General features: G+C 36.3%; 1 non-coding gene and 1 pseudogene across 1 annotated transcript; one reads left to right on the plus strand and one right to left on the minus strand.

The window, feature by feature from the left end:
• The first annotated feature begins 4320 nt into the window (after window positions 1–4320).
• LOC111019514 (uncharacterized) lies at window positions 4321–6494 on the plus strand (annotated as a pseudogene).
• LOC148212381 (small nucleolar RNA R71) lies at window positions 4820–4926 on the minus strand. The gene has a single exon (XR_015790060.1). It is a non-coding gene; the product is annotated as a small nucleolar RNA R71 (small nucleolar RNA).
• Window positions 6495–16741: the final 10247 nt, after the last annotated feature.

A 16741-nucleotide genomic window follows, 5' to 3' on the forward strand; every position in this document is an offset into this window, starting at 1 on the left:
TTTTCTTTTTTGTTTTCTTTTATATTTTTGGTTTTGTAGAGTTTAAATTATGTGAATGCTTGAAAATTTAGGTGTATGAAATCTTTTAAACTATACTAGAAATTTTTTACTTTACAATAATGATTTTATGTTTTATTTTAGGATAATTTTTTTTATTTTTTACATATTAATAGTTATTTTTTAAATCTTATCAAATTTGAAAAATAAAGCCAAGGTCCTTTTTGCCAAAAAAATATAAAATGTCATAAATTTTTTAAACATAAAGTTTATGTGTGAACTGCGGAGAAAGGAATAATGCAACCTTTTCAGAAAATACCTTTTCCATTGGACTAACTCCATTAAGAACTGTAGTACGGATATGATTGGTATGGAAAGTAGGAGTTGAGAAGGCTTTTATCCTATAATGTAGGAGGTCTTGAAGATTGAGAAAGAAAAGTGAGACTAATATTGACTCTGTAACAACGTTTATGTTCAATTATACCGTTTTGTTGAGAGGTATAGGGACATGTAACTCGATGTGGCCACGAGTTTTTGGAGAATGTTTGAAGGACTAAACTTACCACCATCTACCCGAAAACATCACAAAGAGCCGCTAAGAAAATTTCCAGCAAAGGCTTTGAAGGTAAAAAGAAGAGAGGAAAAAACAAAAAAAATTTGGTTCGTAAAAATCAGATCCAAGTAAAACCTGAATTGACTGACGTATGCATGTGGCCAAAATAACAGTAACTATAAGTTGAAGTGGTGCAATATACACATCGTTGGAAGCAACGTTTTAAATCTCGAAGTTTCAATTTCATGTAAATAACGACGGAAATATTGATAAAATGTCAATGTCGATAAATATTTTTATAAAAGTTAGAGAAATTAAAAAATCGTAAAAAATATTTAAATTAACAAATAAATTCTATTTTATTTCTAAATAAGTTTAAAATGATTGGTATTAATACTATGTATATATATTAGTGACATTTGGTCCCACAAGGCATCTGGCACCAACAAATGATATTTCATATTATTTGTTGATGATTTGCAAGAATATGTGTATTTATTTCCTTAATGAAAAATCAAAGACTTTTGCTATTTTTTTTTCGAATTCAAAGCTCTTGTAGAAAATTAAAGGGGCAAAGAGATCAAAATTTGGAGAACATAACTGTTGAGGTAAGTTTTATTCTATAAGCCATTCATGGAACACTTCATGACATAATGAGACAACTAACAATTTGGCAGAGTCCTCAGCAAAATGGCATTACTTAAAGGAAGAAATCAACCATTGTGGAAACAGAAAGGAGCATGTTGAAGGCGAACGGTCGTCCACATGATTTATGGGCAGAAGCTACTGTCTATATCCTTATTTGATGTCCTACTAAAACAATTTAAGACAAAACTCCTCTTAAAGCATGAAATAAGAAGAAGCATGTTGTTAATCATTTCAAAGTTTTTGGTTGTCTAACTTATTAGGGAGTTTCTTCCCATTAAAGAGAGAAGTTCGATTAAAAAGAAATTAAATACTTATTCATCGGCCATAGTGATGAATCAAAGAGATATTTGATTGCTAAACCCCAAGACGAAGAAATTGTTTAAATCAACAGATAATATTCGATAAAATGGCCACATTCGATTCAGTGAATAATGGTTCTTCACCTTCCCAACAGTATGAAAATATTCGAGAGCATGATTGGCAACAGGACTCTTAGAATTTTAACTCAGAAAGGAGTTCTTCATCAACATCTACAAATCAAGAGATAGCTCATAATCTCCTCCAATAAGAATGTGATCTTTGCAAGATATTTATGATTCAAATGAACACTTTGCCATGTTTGCTTTTGAGCCACAAAATTTTCATGATGCAACAAAAGAAGAAGTTTGGATCAGAGTTATGAATGAAGAAATGACCAGCATTGAAAGAAATAAGACGTAGAGCTTCAAAACTTACCTCTAGGAAAAGCAGCGATTGCCTTAAAATGAATCTTCTAAACTAAATTCAAAGAAGACAGTTTCATTTAGAAGCATAAAGCTTGCCTAGTGGCAAAGGTCTCTTCCCAACGATCTGATGTTTGCCGTAATGAGACTTTTTCACCAGTAACTCGATGGAGAAAATAGGAACTGTTCTTGCTATAGCAGCCTGGTTACAATTAAATATATTCCAACTTGACGTCAAATCTGCTATATTGAATGGCGAGTTGGAAGAAGAAATATACATAAGTAGCCTCAAGGCAAGGGTATATTGTTCATGGAAAGGAGAAGAAAGTTTATCAACTCCATAAGACCTTCTATGGATTAAAGCGAGCACCTCGTGCATGGAACAACAAACTTAATCGATACTTCTATCACAATGCTTTTTAGAAAAGTCTGAGTGAATCATCTCTCTATGTGAAAAAGGGAGGTACAAGTTTCCTTATTATTTGCTTATATTTTGATGATATGATATATTTTGGGACTGACTCATAAATGCTAAAGGAATTTAGGCAAAGCCTGATGAAGAAATTTGAAACGACTAATTTAGGTCTCATGATATATTTTCTTGGAATTCAAGTCAAGCAGGTGAGGTTTTTCTTTTTGGAGAAAAGTATATGGATGATTTATTCAAAAAATTTCACATGAGCAATTGCAAGCCAGTTGTAACTCCTATGACATAAAATTAAAAGTTATAATAGGAAGGTAACTCTGGTAAAGCAGATGTAAAGACTTTACAAAGTCTAGTTGGTTCATTGATCTATCCAATCAACATCATTTCGAGGTACATGATTGCAAGCTCGTTGACTACACTGACAATGATTAAGCAGCAAGTTTCTTTAATGATTGAGAGAGTACTTCAAGATATGTAGTTTTCTTAGGGTTTAATACAATAACTTGGAGTTCGAAAAAGCAACAAGTTGTAGCTCTGTCCTTCGTCGAAGCAAAATATATAGTTGAAACTGAAGTTGCTTGTGGAGCTGTTGATAAGTGTCTTTTGGCTCTTGTAATTTAGGGTGTTTTTGAGTTATTTGATAATTTTTACAGACATTTTCTTATGATTGTTTTATCGTTTTAGTGTTTCTTTCCTTTGTAGGACTTGAGTTGAAGAAGAGGAGAAAGAGAGCAAATAAAGAGGCAAAATTGAGCGAAATTCTAGTGCGTTGGGCGCCTAGGCGCCGAAAATTGACAAAATGGCATAATGTTGGGCGCTGAGTGCCTAGGTGCAGGCCATCAGAATGTTGGGCACCTAGGCGCTATGAAGTTGGAAGTAGGGTTTTTGCTGGCACGTGTTTGGGTGCTTGGGCGCGGAAATTGGGCGCCTAAGCGCTCGCGACAGAATTTTGTTAAAATTTCATATTAGCCCTGGCCACCAAAGTGGAGAAAGAGAGGAGCAGAACCTTTCTAGAGAGAAAAGTTGGGATTTTGAGAAGATTGGAAGGAACGTGGAGAACAGAGGCTCGAGAGATCGCCATATTTGTTTTCATTCTCTTCTTCTTTCTCTCCTTTAGCTTCAACTTCCTTCAAAGATGTGTATTGTTGTTCTTAGTTATAGCATGAATTAATTACACTTTTCTAGGGCGTTGATGCAACCTTTATCAAACTTTATTTCTCCTTATTCTTTATTTGATTTCTAGTCTAAACTTATTGGTTGTGAGAACTTTTCTTTTTTTAATGCATTGTTTGGATTTGGCCAATCTTTACATTGATTCTTTGTCATAAATCGAGGTTGAGAAACAAGATTATTGGCTAGACTTGAATAGTTCTCCTTTATTTGAGCAAGAGATAGTGATATTCTTGCAAAATTGGTGGCATCTTTGGGTTTTACATGCTTGAGTATTTGAACTGCATCAGTAGCCATAAAAATATAGGTGCTCTACTCTTCAAAGAAACTCGCTATTGCTTGAGAAAGAATATAGAGTCAATAGAATAGAACCCGCCAACAACCTTGGTTTATAATAGTTTCAAGAAATAAAGGGAGATATTGGTGAAGTCATGCTCTAGAATTTACTCCACCCTGTTTTCGATCTTATATCTTGATACTAGTGCGTTTTCTTGTTTTCTTTGAATTAGGATTCAAATTATTTCTCTATTCATTTTCTCTGATCTTTTAGCATTAAGATAAAATTGAAGTTGCGAATTCGGTAATTAGCAATAATTCATTCCCTGTGGAGACAATACTCTAGTCACTTCTATATTACTTGTGACGATTCGTACACTTGCGAATTCGAACAACAAGTTTTTGGCGCCGTTGCCGAGGAATGAAATTTTTACTAATATCGAAATCAAAAGCTTTGGTATTAATCTGAATTTTTTTGTTGTTTATTAATTTGTTTGTTTGTTCCATTTAGGAATTGGAGCAAGTGCATGCGAAAATTTGGAAGCAGTAATCTTCTTCCTATTGATTTTGAGATTGAGCGCACTTGTAGAAGAAACAGAAAAGAAAGATTGTGTTGCACAAGAAAGTGAGAGGATGGCAGAAGGCGGAGAAAATGAGAATCGAACCTTGAGGGATTATGTGTTGTTGAATGTAACTGAGATAAATTCAGCTATTCGAAGACAAGCAATTCAAGCGAACAATTTTGAGATCAAGTCGGCTACGCTTCAGATGATCCAGACTTCAGTACAATTTTTTGGATTACCCAGCGAAGATCCAAATACTCATATCACAAATGTTTTGGAGATCTGCGACACATTCAAATATAATGGAGTGACAGACGAGGCTATCAAACTAAGGCTTTTTCCTTTCTCTCTAAAGGACCGAGCTAAGCAATAGTTGAAGTCTCTGCTGACAGATTCAATTCAGACATGGAATGATTTGGCTCAGAAATTCCTTGCCAAGTTCTTTCCACCTGCCAAGTTGGTTAAGATTCGAGTTGAGATTAATAACTTTGCTCAGTTTGAGGGAGAGACACTGTATGAAGCATGAGAAAGATACAAGGAGCTCATAAGAAAGTGCCCCCATCATGGATTACCTAAATGGATGCAAGTGCATAACTTTTATAATGGATTAGATAATGAAATAAGAACTACAATAGATGCAGCATCAGGAAGGGCCTTTATCGGAAAAACTGAAAGTGGAGCATATGATTTGCTGGAGGAAATGACATTTAACAACTACCAGTGACATAGTGAGAGGTCAACTCAGAAAAGGCCGATGAGAGTAAATGAGGTGGATGCTATCGCTGCATTGAACGCGCAGGTTGCTTCCCTTACCAAGCAACTTCAATCAAGTCAGCTTGCGGTAAATGCTATTCGAACACCACCTACATTTTGTGATTGTTATGGTAACCATCGTAGTGAAGATTGTCAAGTGGGGAACCTATTTATACAAGGCCAACATGAGCAAGTTTAGTTTGTTGAGAATTTAGAGTCAGAATCCTACTCCATCACCAAGATTTCAACAACAGAGAAGAAATCTAGCCTTGAAGAGGCAATGGTACAACTGGCAAACACTACAACTCAGTTCATGTCCGAAACAAAGACTAACTTCCAAAATCAAGCAGCTTTTATTCGTAACTTAGAGGTACAAGTTGGTCAGTTTGCCAACATCATGGTGGATAGGCTTCCAGGTAATTTGCCAAGCACAACAGAAGTCAATCCAGTGGAGCACTGTAAGACAATTACCTTGAGGAGTGGTAAGGAATTGGTTGAACCAGAGCAAAATAAGAAGCCTACAAAAGCAGTTCAACAAACAGAGATTACACCAGAACCATCTACTAAGATAGTTGAGGACACTGCGACACCACAATTACCCAGTTCATTGGCCATTCCATTTCCTCAACGTCTCCAGAAAAACAAAAAGGATAAGCAGTTTAGTAAGTTTATTGATATTTTTAAGAAACTATATATTAACACTCCTTTTATAAATGCTCTCACACAAATGCCACAGTATATGAAATTCATGAAGGACATCTTGCAGAAGAAAAGAAAGCTGGAGGATTATGAAATGATCCTACTCACAAAGGAGTGTAGTGCTATACTACAAAGAAAACTTCTGCCCAAACTGAAAGATCCAGGGAATTTTTTTATTCCTTGTTCAATTGGTGATGTTGTCTTTGAAAATGCTTTATGTGAGTTAGGAGCCAATATTAACTTACTCCCTTTATCTATTTCCAGGAAATTGGGACTTGGAGAGGTGAGACCGACCACAGTTTCATTGCAGCTGGCTGATAGATCAATAAAGTACCCAAGGGGGGATCATTGAAGACGTTCTTGTCAAAGTAGGAAAATTCATCTTTCCTGTGGACTTTCTAGTGTTGGATATGGAGGAAGATGAAAACATGCCTATTATTCTGGGAAGACCTTTCTTGGCGACGGGAAGAGTGAAGATTGATGTAGAGTTGGGAGAGCTTAAACTAAAGGTTCAAGACGAGTCAGTCATTTTCAACGTTTTCAAACATTCCGACCCTTATTATAACCCCACAAGTTGCTCTTGTATCATTGAGGCGATATCACCATCATCCCCATCTTCTTCGAAGTCATATGCATCATACTACTATTTTAAACCACCCTGAAGAGGAGAAGAAAGGTCAGGCTAAGGACTATAAATCAAGTGCTATTGGAAGACAACTCAAATGTTTATTTTGCAACTTTTGTTTATTTTTTCTATTATTTTTATTTATTTTTTTAGTTTTATTTCTTTCTAACTTTACTTTTTGAATGTAGGAAAGAGAGCAAGGTGAAAGGAAAAAAGAAGAAGAAGTCATCGAAGTTATTTGATTTTTATAGTCGTGCCACTCAGGGAAGTCTCAGTATCCCCTATCCTTATTTTATTTGATTATTTGCTTGCCCTTTATGCATTTTCATACATTGGGGACAATGCATGATTTAAGTTTGAGGGTGGTGTGGTTCCTTGTTGAGTTCTCCTAGACAATGATAGCTGGTGTTAGTGATTATAGTTTCTACTCATACAAAGTAAATATTAAACTAGTTTCAAGCATGCTGAACTTGTTGATTGTGTAGTTGGTTTAACTTTATTTTTTGCCCTTTTATAATCTTATTGATCACACAATTCTGAGTACTTTGTTTTTCTGGTTGCTTAAAGATTGCACTTAGCTGGTTTTATCATTCATGAAAAGCATGCTAAATCTCTATTAATTCACGTTTCGGGTGTGTCTTGTTAGTACCTCATGTCTATGATGATAATTAAGAAATTGGAGAAATTTAGCGTTTGTTGTTCCCATAAGCCGTGAGCCATTTATCAATGTGTTTGTTTAATAAGGTTTTTCTGCTGGTCTTTCCTAAACTTAAACTTTTAAAACACTATATGAGAAGTCCTTGTCCTAAATGTTTAACATTTTTTTTTGCGCTTTCAAATATCTTTTCCCAGTGTATTTTGCTACTTTATTTTTCAGAAAGAACATGTTTATTATACTTTACAGAAAAAAATAATAATAAAAATAGAAAAATCACATTCGTATTTTTGCATACTATTTGCTTGAGAGAAAATAAGAGACGGGAAAAGATTAGCAAAAATAAGTGAGAAGAAAGAAAAGAGCGAAAAGAAAATGGAGAGGAAAGAAAATGCAATTATATTTTCGTGTCTTGCTTATAAACACACTGCTAGTAGTAAGCTATGAGTGGCTTTTTAGCGATCTTAGTAGTAATAGTTACATAATCTAGTGTAACCTCGTGCAACCCATTGTCAATATATTATGATTTTGTAAGTGTAAAAATTGTTGAAACAAAAAGGAAGTGTGCAGATTTTTTAGTGTATGGAAAATTTTTGAGTTAGGAAAATATTGGATTTAGAAAACTCTTCATCATTTAAACATTCTTGGCTCATGGTGACTTGGCTTATAAGAATGACAGATGCTAAAGTTCTGATTTCTTTCCTGAGACGATATATGAGCGGATTCTTGCCTATCCTAGAATTGTGATGCTATTTAGTACTTTGCATGTATCTTGTGGATCTGAAATGGTTAAGTTTAAAATTTATATTTGGGATGAGAGATGACAAATTATGAAGCATTGTGCACGCACACACGTATAGGGCCTAAAAGGAGAAAAATTATCTTGTCGGTTAAAGAGTTTTGGCATTGCTTGAGCTTAGTTTCATTTTCTTTTAAAGTAAGAAATTGTTGTTTTTGAAGCTTGAGTCTATCTCTACTCAATAATACTTTGGTCGTTGCTTTAAATTTCTTTGATTGTTTGTCTTTACTCGAGGACGAGCAAAATGATAAGTTTGGGGGTATTTTGATAAGTGACTTTTGGCTCTCGTAATTTAGGGTGTTCTGACTTTTTTGATAGTTTTTATGGACATTTTCTTTGGATAGGTTTATCGTTTTTAGTGTTTCTTTCCTTTGTAGGACTTGAGTTGAAGAAGAAGAGAAAAAGAGCAAATAAAGAGGTAAAATCGAGTCAAATTGCAGTGCGTTGGACGCCTAGGCGCCGAAAATTGACAAAATGGCAAAATGTTGGGCACCTAGGCACCAGCTTGCAGAATGTTGGGAGCCTAGGCGCTACGAAGTTGGAAGCGGGGTTTTTTCTGGCACGTGTTTAGGCACCTAGGCGCTCGCAACATAATTTTGTTAAATATTTCATATTAGCCCTAGTCGCCGAAGCGGAAAAAGAGAAGAGCATAACGTTTTTAGATAGAAAAGTTGGGATTGTGAGAAGATTGGAAGGAACGCGAAGAACGAAGGCTCGAGAGATCGCCAGATTTGTTTTCTGTAACGCCCCGCGTTCTCTGACTCGTTTATTTTAAGAGATAAATAGTGTCTTTGAATTTTTCCCTAAGTTGGTAACTTTAATTGTTGGATTTTCTAACTTTGAAATTCTAATTTTTGGCTAAATTAGAATTAAGTTTAATTTCTTTGGATTAAGATAATTTAAGTTCTCGACCTGTGTAGGAGATTTTTAGTTAAATTCTAAATTCACGAGTTTTAGGATTTTCCTTCCTAAATTCTACTTTTCTTTGAATTATTATTCTTGGGTTTTAGAGTTTAAGTTAACTATTTTATTTCGGGTTTTAGGGGGGTTTATTTTATTTCTAAAGCATAATTAGTGGGCTTTTGTTTTGGACCATTGTAGTTTTAGTTGGGCCTCATTTAAGATTTGGGAATTGGGCTATTGGTTTTAAAACAAAATAAAGAAAAAAAAACCCTAAATCTATTTTGTTTTTTTTCTTCTTCTTTTTCTTTTTTCTTTTTTCTTCTTCTTCCTCTCGTTTTGGAGCCGCCGCCCCCCCTTCCCTTGCTTTTCTTCTCCGGCGAAGCAGCACCGACAACAGCTCCCTCCGGCGACCCAGCCCTCCAGCGACGGCGTCGCCCATGAGTTCAGGTTCTTCTCCGGCGGCGGCTGACATCGAGCAGACCCACGAACAGCGGGCGTTTGCAGCGATACATCCTCGGCGGCGGTGCGATTTCCCGATAGTAGGGGTGGCGCTACGAGTTCTGCAGCAGCCACAACTGCAGAATGGAGTACCCACGACCCGAACCAGTGGCAGCGACGATTTGGGCATTCTCCAATGACTCGGCATTGCGCGCGACCAGTTCTAGCGAAAACAGTGCGGCGGCGCGTCTTGCAGCAGCTGAGGCTTGGGGTCGGGAGCAATAGGTGGTGGTGGCTCACGAACCGCGATAGTACTCGACGAACAGAAGTTACCCACGAGCGACTAGTGACGTTCCAACGGGAATTTACAATACAGTAGTGTTTTAGGACGTTCGGCAGTGACCCACTCCTTTTTGGACCCGAATCAACGTTACCCATCGCTTTTGACATCGGAACAGCAAGCATAAGGACATTCGAGCTCAGTTTTGGATGCCCGAACCTCCTCGGCGTCGACCCACTCCTTACCCAAGAGGTTTTATGGTGAGATAGTAGGTAACGGATCATCTAAACTCACTTTCGATGCAAACTAAGTGTTTCTAACATGAATTCTAATCAAGTTTGGTGTGGTTTTGGATTTAGGAACCCTTCGGTGAACTTGGTAGCGCATTAGAACTTTGTTGTAAGTAGTTCTTACTTGGGGGATGTTTGTTGATTGAATATCTATGAATTGTGTGGTGCTTTCGGTGTGTTTATTATTTATTAATATGTAAGTTAATAGGTGTTATTGAGATGGTTTCGAGCTTAACTTTGCTATACTTGAATATCTCATGTATTTAGAGTTTGTTGGGCATCATTTGAGGACTTCTAGTTGTCATTGTTGGGTTGCATCCTTGTTGTTTCTTTTGTTCCTTTCCTTTTACATATTAGGAAAATATCTTGTGTCATGATTATTGAATGTGCCTTGAAAGTTGCTGCTCGGTATGGCTGGAAGTGATTAAGCTTTGATGTTTGAAAGCATGTCTTGGGATTGAAAATGCACGTGATAGTTTTATGTTATTTAGTTTATGTTTGCTTAGTTGGAAGCTACAGGATTATTTTCTTGTTTTGTACGATGAAGAGCATGTTGGATAATTGTGTTTTGATTAGATGTGTGAATGGCTTGTCGATGTATTTGAAAGGTTGGAATTGGTGGCCTATCGAGTAATGAAAAGTATGTAGACGAGGGGCGGGTGCGTGCGTTGATGTTTATTATTTGGTTGCCGTTGTGCTGTTTTGTGATGTTTAATATTGATTTCGATACGTTATTGTGCAGTGTAACTCTTGTTTATGTTGGTTTATGTGCCTGAGTAGTGTTGCATGTCTGTCGGTGATAATAGTGGAAATTTTGTATTGTTGAGCTGCTGAGATCTGATATGGAACGATGTATGTTGCAGGGAATGCTCGTTAAAGTGGACTTATTGTGGAGATGTTGTTGTCTGAATTTTTGCATAAAATGTTTGGCGTGTCTGATGTGTTTATTTATGTCTAGCAATGCTTATTGAATACTGATGTTGGATGATTTCTTCGAATGTTGGATATTAAATGTTTGGATGAATTGTGTTGGGCGTGTTCTTAAAAGTTTTCTGAACCGCTATGTGAAAAGTATGTTATATGAAGCATGCCATAGGGTTATTTGTTGAAGCTTTTGTGTGCTCTATGTTGTGATCAGGTTGGTTGCTGTCAAACTTTGTGTTTTTAAGATCTGTGATGCATTGAAATCATACTAGTGGTTGTGTCGTGATGGGCGTTGTGGTGGTTGCTGTTATTAGGGAAGTAGTACTGAAATCCTGGTTGGAGGCTAGAAATGATATGTGGAGTTATGAAAGTTACGAAGTGAATGGGTGAGTGTCAGGGCATCGGGTATAAATGGTCGAGGGCTGATACGTCACTAATTGCGTATCCAGGCCTCGGGTATAAATGGTCGGGGGTCGATACGCCAATATTGGATAAAGATGAGCGTCGAGGCCTCGGGTATAAATGGTCGAGGGTCGATGCAGAGTTCAAGGCCTTGGGTATAAATTGTCAGGGGCCGATAGATGGTGAAGTCATCGGGGCCTCGGGTATAAATGGTCGAGGGCCGATGGAGCAGTGTCGGGGCTCTGGGTATAAATGGTCAGGGGCCGACTCTGCTCGAAGGAGTTAATTGTGGAAGGCTAGAGAAGCTGTGATAAGTGTAGAGGTACTTGAGTTGTTAGGGAGACTAGAGGTTGGTAGTAAATGTGTTACTGGTTGTGGTTGTCACCGAAGTTTATAGAATGTGTCTATGTTTGAATGCATAATGTGACGAAAAGCATGACAGTGAATGTTTCATGATTTAGTTGAGCATGATATGTGTGTGTTGATTCTTTAATAAGCATGACATGTTGTTCCTTGATAAGTATGTCGTTTGTGCGTGACCCTTCAGATAAGGGTTGCTTACTGAGTACTGTGGTTGTACTCATCCCTCTTCTTTCCCCTCCAGTTTGCAGGTATCGAGCTAGCTCTTGGAATGGTGATGGCGAGGAGGAGACTTGATCGGAAAGACCATTAGCTATGCTGTGTGCAATTAATTTCTTTTAGTTAGAATAGTTGTGGCCATTTAATGTTGTAGTTGAGTTGGTAGTGGTTGGTTTTGTTTAGTTTTATTGTCTAAAGGATGTTGTAAGGTTGCCGATTCATTATTCTTTTAGAGCATTAATTTTGTTAGCCTCTTGAACTACTAGATTGTAATCTACTTAGGATATTTATGAATACATTTGTTTAAGTTGATCGTACTTGAATTAGCTTTTGCTTCATTGCCATTCGAGATGTTAATATTCATTTAGTGGATGGTTTATAGTTAGTAGAGTTTCCTTGAAGGGTTTGGTTAATGTGAAGTCGGTATTAAATGGTTTATCTGTATAGGATGTGAGTTTCTCTTAAAACATTAGTGTTGTTGTTCTAATCGTTCAAGCTTTCGTGAGTGTTGGAATCAGAGTAGCGCAGCAGAAGCGTGGTAGTTTTATTGCTTAGTGTTGTTGTGAAGAAAATTCTCTTGTTTATGCGAAAATTTTAGGTAGGCTTAGTAACGGTCCCTGTTTGGAAATGGTGAAATTCCTGGGGCGTTACATTTTCTTTCTCTTCTTCTTTCTCTCGTTTAGCTTCAACTTCCTTCAAAGATGTGTATTGTTGTTCTTAGTTATAGCATGAACTAATTACACTTTTCTAGGGCGTTGATGTAACCTTTATCAAACTTTATTTCTCCTTGTTATTTATTTGATTTCTAGTCTAAACTTATTGGTTGTGAGAACTTTTCTTTTCTTAATGCATTGTTTGGATTTGACCAATCTTTACATTGATTTTTTTATCACAAATAGAGGTTGAGAAACAAGATTATTGGCTAGATTTGAACAGTTGTCCTTTATTTGAGCAAGAGATAGAGATATTCTTACAAATTTGATGGCATCTTTAGGTTTTACATGCTTGAGTATTTGAACTGCATAAGTAGCCATAGAAATATAGGTGCCCTACTCTTCAATGAGACTCGTTATTGCTTGAGAAAGAATATCGAGTCAATAGAATGGAACCCGCCAACAACCTTGGTTTAGAATAGTTTCAATTAAAGTGTTAGGAGAAATAAAGGGAGATATCGGTCAAGTCATGCTCTAGAATTTACTCCACCCTGTTTTCGATCTTATATGTTGATACGTGTGTTTTCTTGTTTTCTTTGCATTAGGATTCGAATTATTTCTCTATTCATTATCTTTGATCTTTCGGCGTTCAGATAAAATTAAAGTTGCAAATTCGGAAGTTAGCAATAATTCATTCCCTGGGGAGACAATACTCGATTCACTTCTATATTACTTGTGACGATTCGTACACTTGCGAATTCGAACAACAGCTTTTGGCTAAGTGTCAGCAATTGCAATATGACCCATAATTCTACCTTTCATGCTCGATCGTAGAACATTGAGCTGCATCACTATATCAGAGATTTGAAAACAAATAAGAAATCTTCTTAGAGTTCATCAACACTAATGATTAACCGACATAGATGTTCACCAAACTTGTTATGTTAGAGACATACAAGAAGTTCAAGAAGCTTTCAAAAATTACAAATTAAGAGGGAGGTGTTGAAAGTTAATTTGTAATTTTCAAAATATTGATTAAATATAAGATGTATGTCCAATAAGTCCTTTGAGTTATCTAAGTGACTTATTGGGATATGTGAAAGATTTATGTAATTTCCTAGATACATATTACCTATGACATTAAGTTTTCAACTTTATAGAGTCCTTCGTAAACACCTACAAATTGAGGTGTTCTCCATCCCTTATATGCAATCAAGCTCCAATTGAGCAAAGTGCAGAAACACTCAATACAAGAAGTTTCTCTCCATATTTTTCTTTGTTGTAAGTTCTAGCCTATGATCTTTCATTGCCTCCAACAAATTTAAACAAGCACCTCATAGACACACACGACAACACCTAGTACACACACAAGGAATCACTCAAAGGGAATAATAGACGAACTAACCTTGCTGATCAAGGATTTGAATAAAGAGAAGTCGTTCTCAATCCAGTGTTGAAACCATCGACAAGTTTGATGTCCAATCAAGCTTGAAGGTTTATAGATATGCAAGATCTTTTAAGCATAAATAATAGAACGACATGCTCATGGTTTAGAGAGAAAAAAAACAAGACCGAAAGGTCCTTTTCCATTCATCTCTTGTCCACCCTCATAAATGTATACGTGTTGGCTTTAGATAGTATTGAATAATAAAATCTTAATTAGACCCTAAAGTTAACCCTAAACTAAAACCTATGGTAAATAGTGTTCTAATTTACAAAAATTTAGAGGTTTCTCAAAATGAGCCTCTAAAATGCATATAACCTCATTCTTGGGCTTAAGACCTATTAAATGAACTATACATGAAGATGAAAAAGAAGCTTACAAGAATAATTTACATAAAACACTACTTTAATTCTCAAATCCTAATAATTCCTAAATTGAGCTCATGTTTGGTGGCTTCATGTTCCTTGAAGCTCTTTTCTCCAGTTCTCCTTCCTCGTGAAGCTTAACACTCTAAATGTTGAAGTAGAGATCTCATTCTTTATTGGGTAGCCCTTGTTGGATGATCTGCATTCATTGAAGCGTAACACTTATATTGGAAGTGGACGAATAATTGGGATGATATTTGGTTGAATTGAATCTATGAAGTCCATTATGTAGAGTATTGTAGAGAAGTGTATTCTCAATCACTTGATCCTTCACAAAGCAAAGAGATGGATGAAATTCAAAAAATACATTGTTATTATTTGTAAATTGGTTAACATTGTTAGGTTCCCAGTTATGGTAAGGATATGGAGTAAATTGTGAAGGTGGAATATACAATTGGAAGAAGAAGAGTATTAAAAATAAAAAAAGAAGGGAAAAGCTAGTGTGAATAGTTGGCAAACTTGTGTCATTACAAATACTCGTTACCTCCAATACAAAATGATGACTGTAAGATTGTTGAGATATTTTGTAATTTGATTCCTAGCTCCAAATTTTGGGTACCAATTAGTGTCATGATTCACATCATTACTCATTACCATAATTGTTATAGGAAAAGGAAAACTTAATGATCTACTCAACCGTACCACCAGTAGCTTAGGACACCCTTGTAAGAACAAGAATCTTCTAACACACACAATAACACCTAGTACATGCACAAAGAATCACTCAAGGAGAAAGAAGAAGGGACTTACCTTGAAGGTTAAGGCTTTGAATAGAGATAACTAATTCTAGATCCAAAGTGAACACCATAAGTTTGGTGACCAATCTAAACTTGTACATTTCAAAGGGATTTCCGCAACTAGTTTAAGATGCACTAATGGAGCTCACAGTTTTTTGGGAAGCAAAAGGAAAAGCTCAAGGATATTTGAATAATATGGAAAGGAGATTAAAAAAAAAGGCCCTCCAATGTACAACAAGAGGCCTATATATAGGCATCTTGATCTTCCATAAAATATAAAAGAAAAAGTAGGGATTTTAACTAAACCTAGACTAAACTAGTTACAAATGGAAATAACTATCGTACATAACATTGCACTCGGGCCTAAGAGCTATTACATAAATTACAAATTAGGGTACCACAATAAATAAAAGGAAAGATGACTTTAGGGTTTAAACTCTAAAGAAACCCTAAATAATCCTTAAAATGGAGTCTTCGACTTCGGTCTTTTACTTTGGATCTTCCAAGTTGCCTCCTAGCTTCTTTCTTCACTTGCCCTTCTTCATGTTTAAGCTTAACATTGCAAATGCTAAAATTGAGATCTCTTTCCTCTTTGTTGAGCTCTAGCTTGTTGAGCTCTAGCTTGACTGTAAGAAGCAATTTTTGAACTCGCTTGTTGATAGAGTCATGCATCCTTTTTGCTTACAACCTTGTGATTGATCCTCTTGGTAGTCTTTGGTCTCCTTGATGAACATAATCTCATCCCTCTTGAAAAATATTTAACCTTGATTTAAGTCATTACTTACATCAAAAGGGCTAAAGTCAGCCACATTGCAGGTGGAATCAACTCCATATTTACCTTCGAGGTATAGCTTGTACACATTATCATTTATCCTCTCAAGTAATTGGTACGATTCCTCACCTCTTGCATTGAGCTTTGAGCTCCTCTCATTGGAAAATATTTATTTTCTTATATGAAAGCCACACCCACTCTCTCCCCTTTAAAATCATTGGCCGGTTATGTTGACCTTTAAAGCTATCTTTAAGTTGAACTGCTTGATCCTCTCCTTGAATACTTGGTGAACTCGTTGCATTTTATTTATATTTTCTTTGGCTTCAACACTGGTAAACTCATTATATGGCAAGGAGCTTAAATCAATAGGAGTCTGATGGTCAAAACCATAAACAACCTTGATACGTGACAACCTAAGCGTATGGACTACTCGAGCCTCTAGCCACTTACATCCGGTAGTATAGTTGGATCAACTCGAAACGGAAAGGTTAGATGGATTATCCTTGCAGTCAATTAGCAAGAGCACACAGATTACTCACTATGCTTGAGGCTGCAAACATTCCACGAGTTTAGTGACCAACCAAACAAGCATGCTTTGAGGCAAATATGCACCCTAAGTTCAATAACACAAATGATAACAATATTTGGGGGGGGGGGGGCAAGAATAAGAAAAACCTCTCAATTTTACTTAATCAAATCAAAATTGTTCTCAAACTACAAGGTGGAAGGCCCAAGACCTTTTACAAAAATTTTGTAAAATAAAATAAACCTAAAAATCTAAGGTAAATAAAATAAACACAATAATTTCAAGATATTTTCCTAAAAACGCCAACTTGCTAATAAAGCAAGGCAAACTATTCCTTAAATCTAATTTGATAAAAAAAGAAAAATTAAACTAAAGAAAAATTAAATGAGATAGAGTGGGCAGCAAGGCAATTTGGCAGCAAGGGATGGACGCGTGCGCAAGGGCATGAACACATGTACGTGCTTGAGCGTGCGGGGCAGCC

The sequence above is a fragment of the Momordica charantia genome (assembly GCF_013281855.1).
Source record: "Momordica charantia cultivar OHB3-1 chromosome 3 unlocalized genomic scaffold, Mcharantia_2.0 BLBB01000003.1, whole genome shotgun sequence".
Lineage (NCBI taxonomy): Eukaryota > Viridiplantae > Streptophyta > Magnoliopsida > Cucurbitales > Cucurbitaceae > Momordica > Momordica charantia.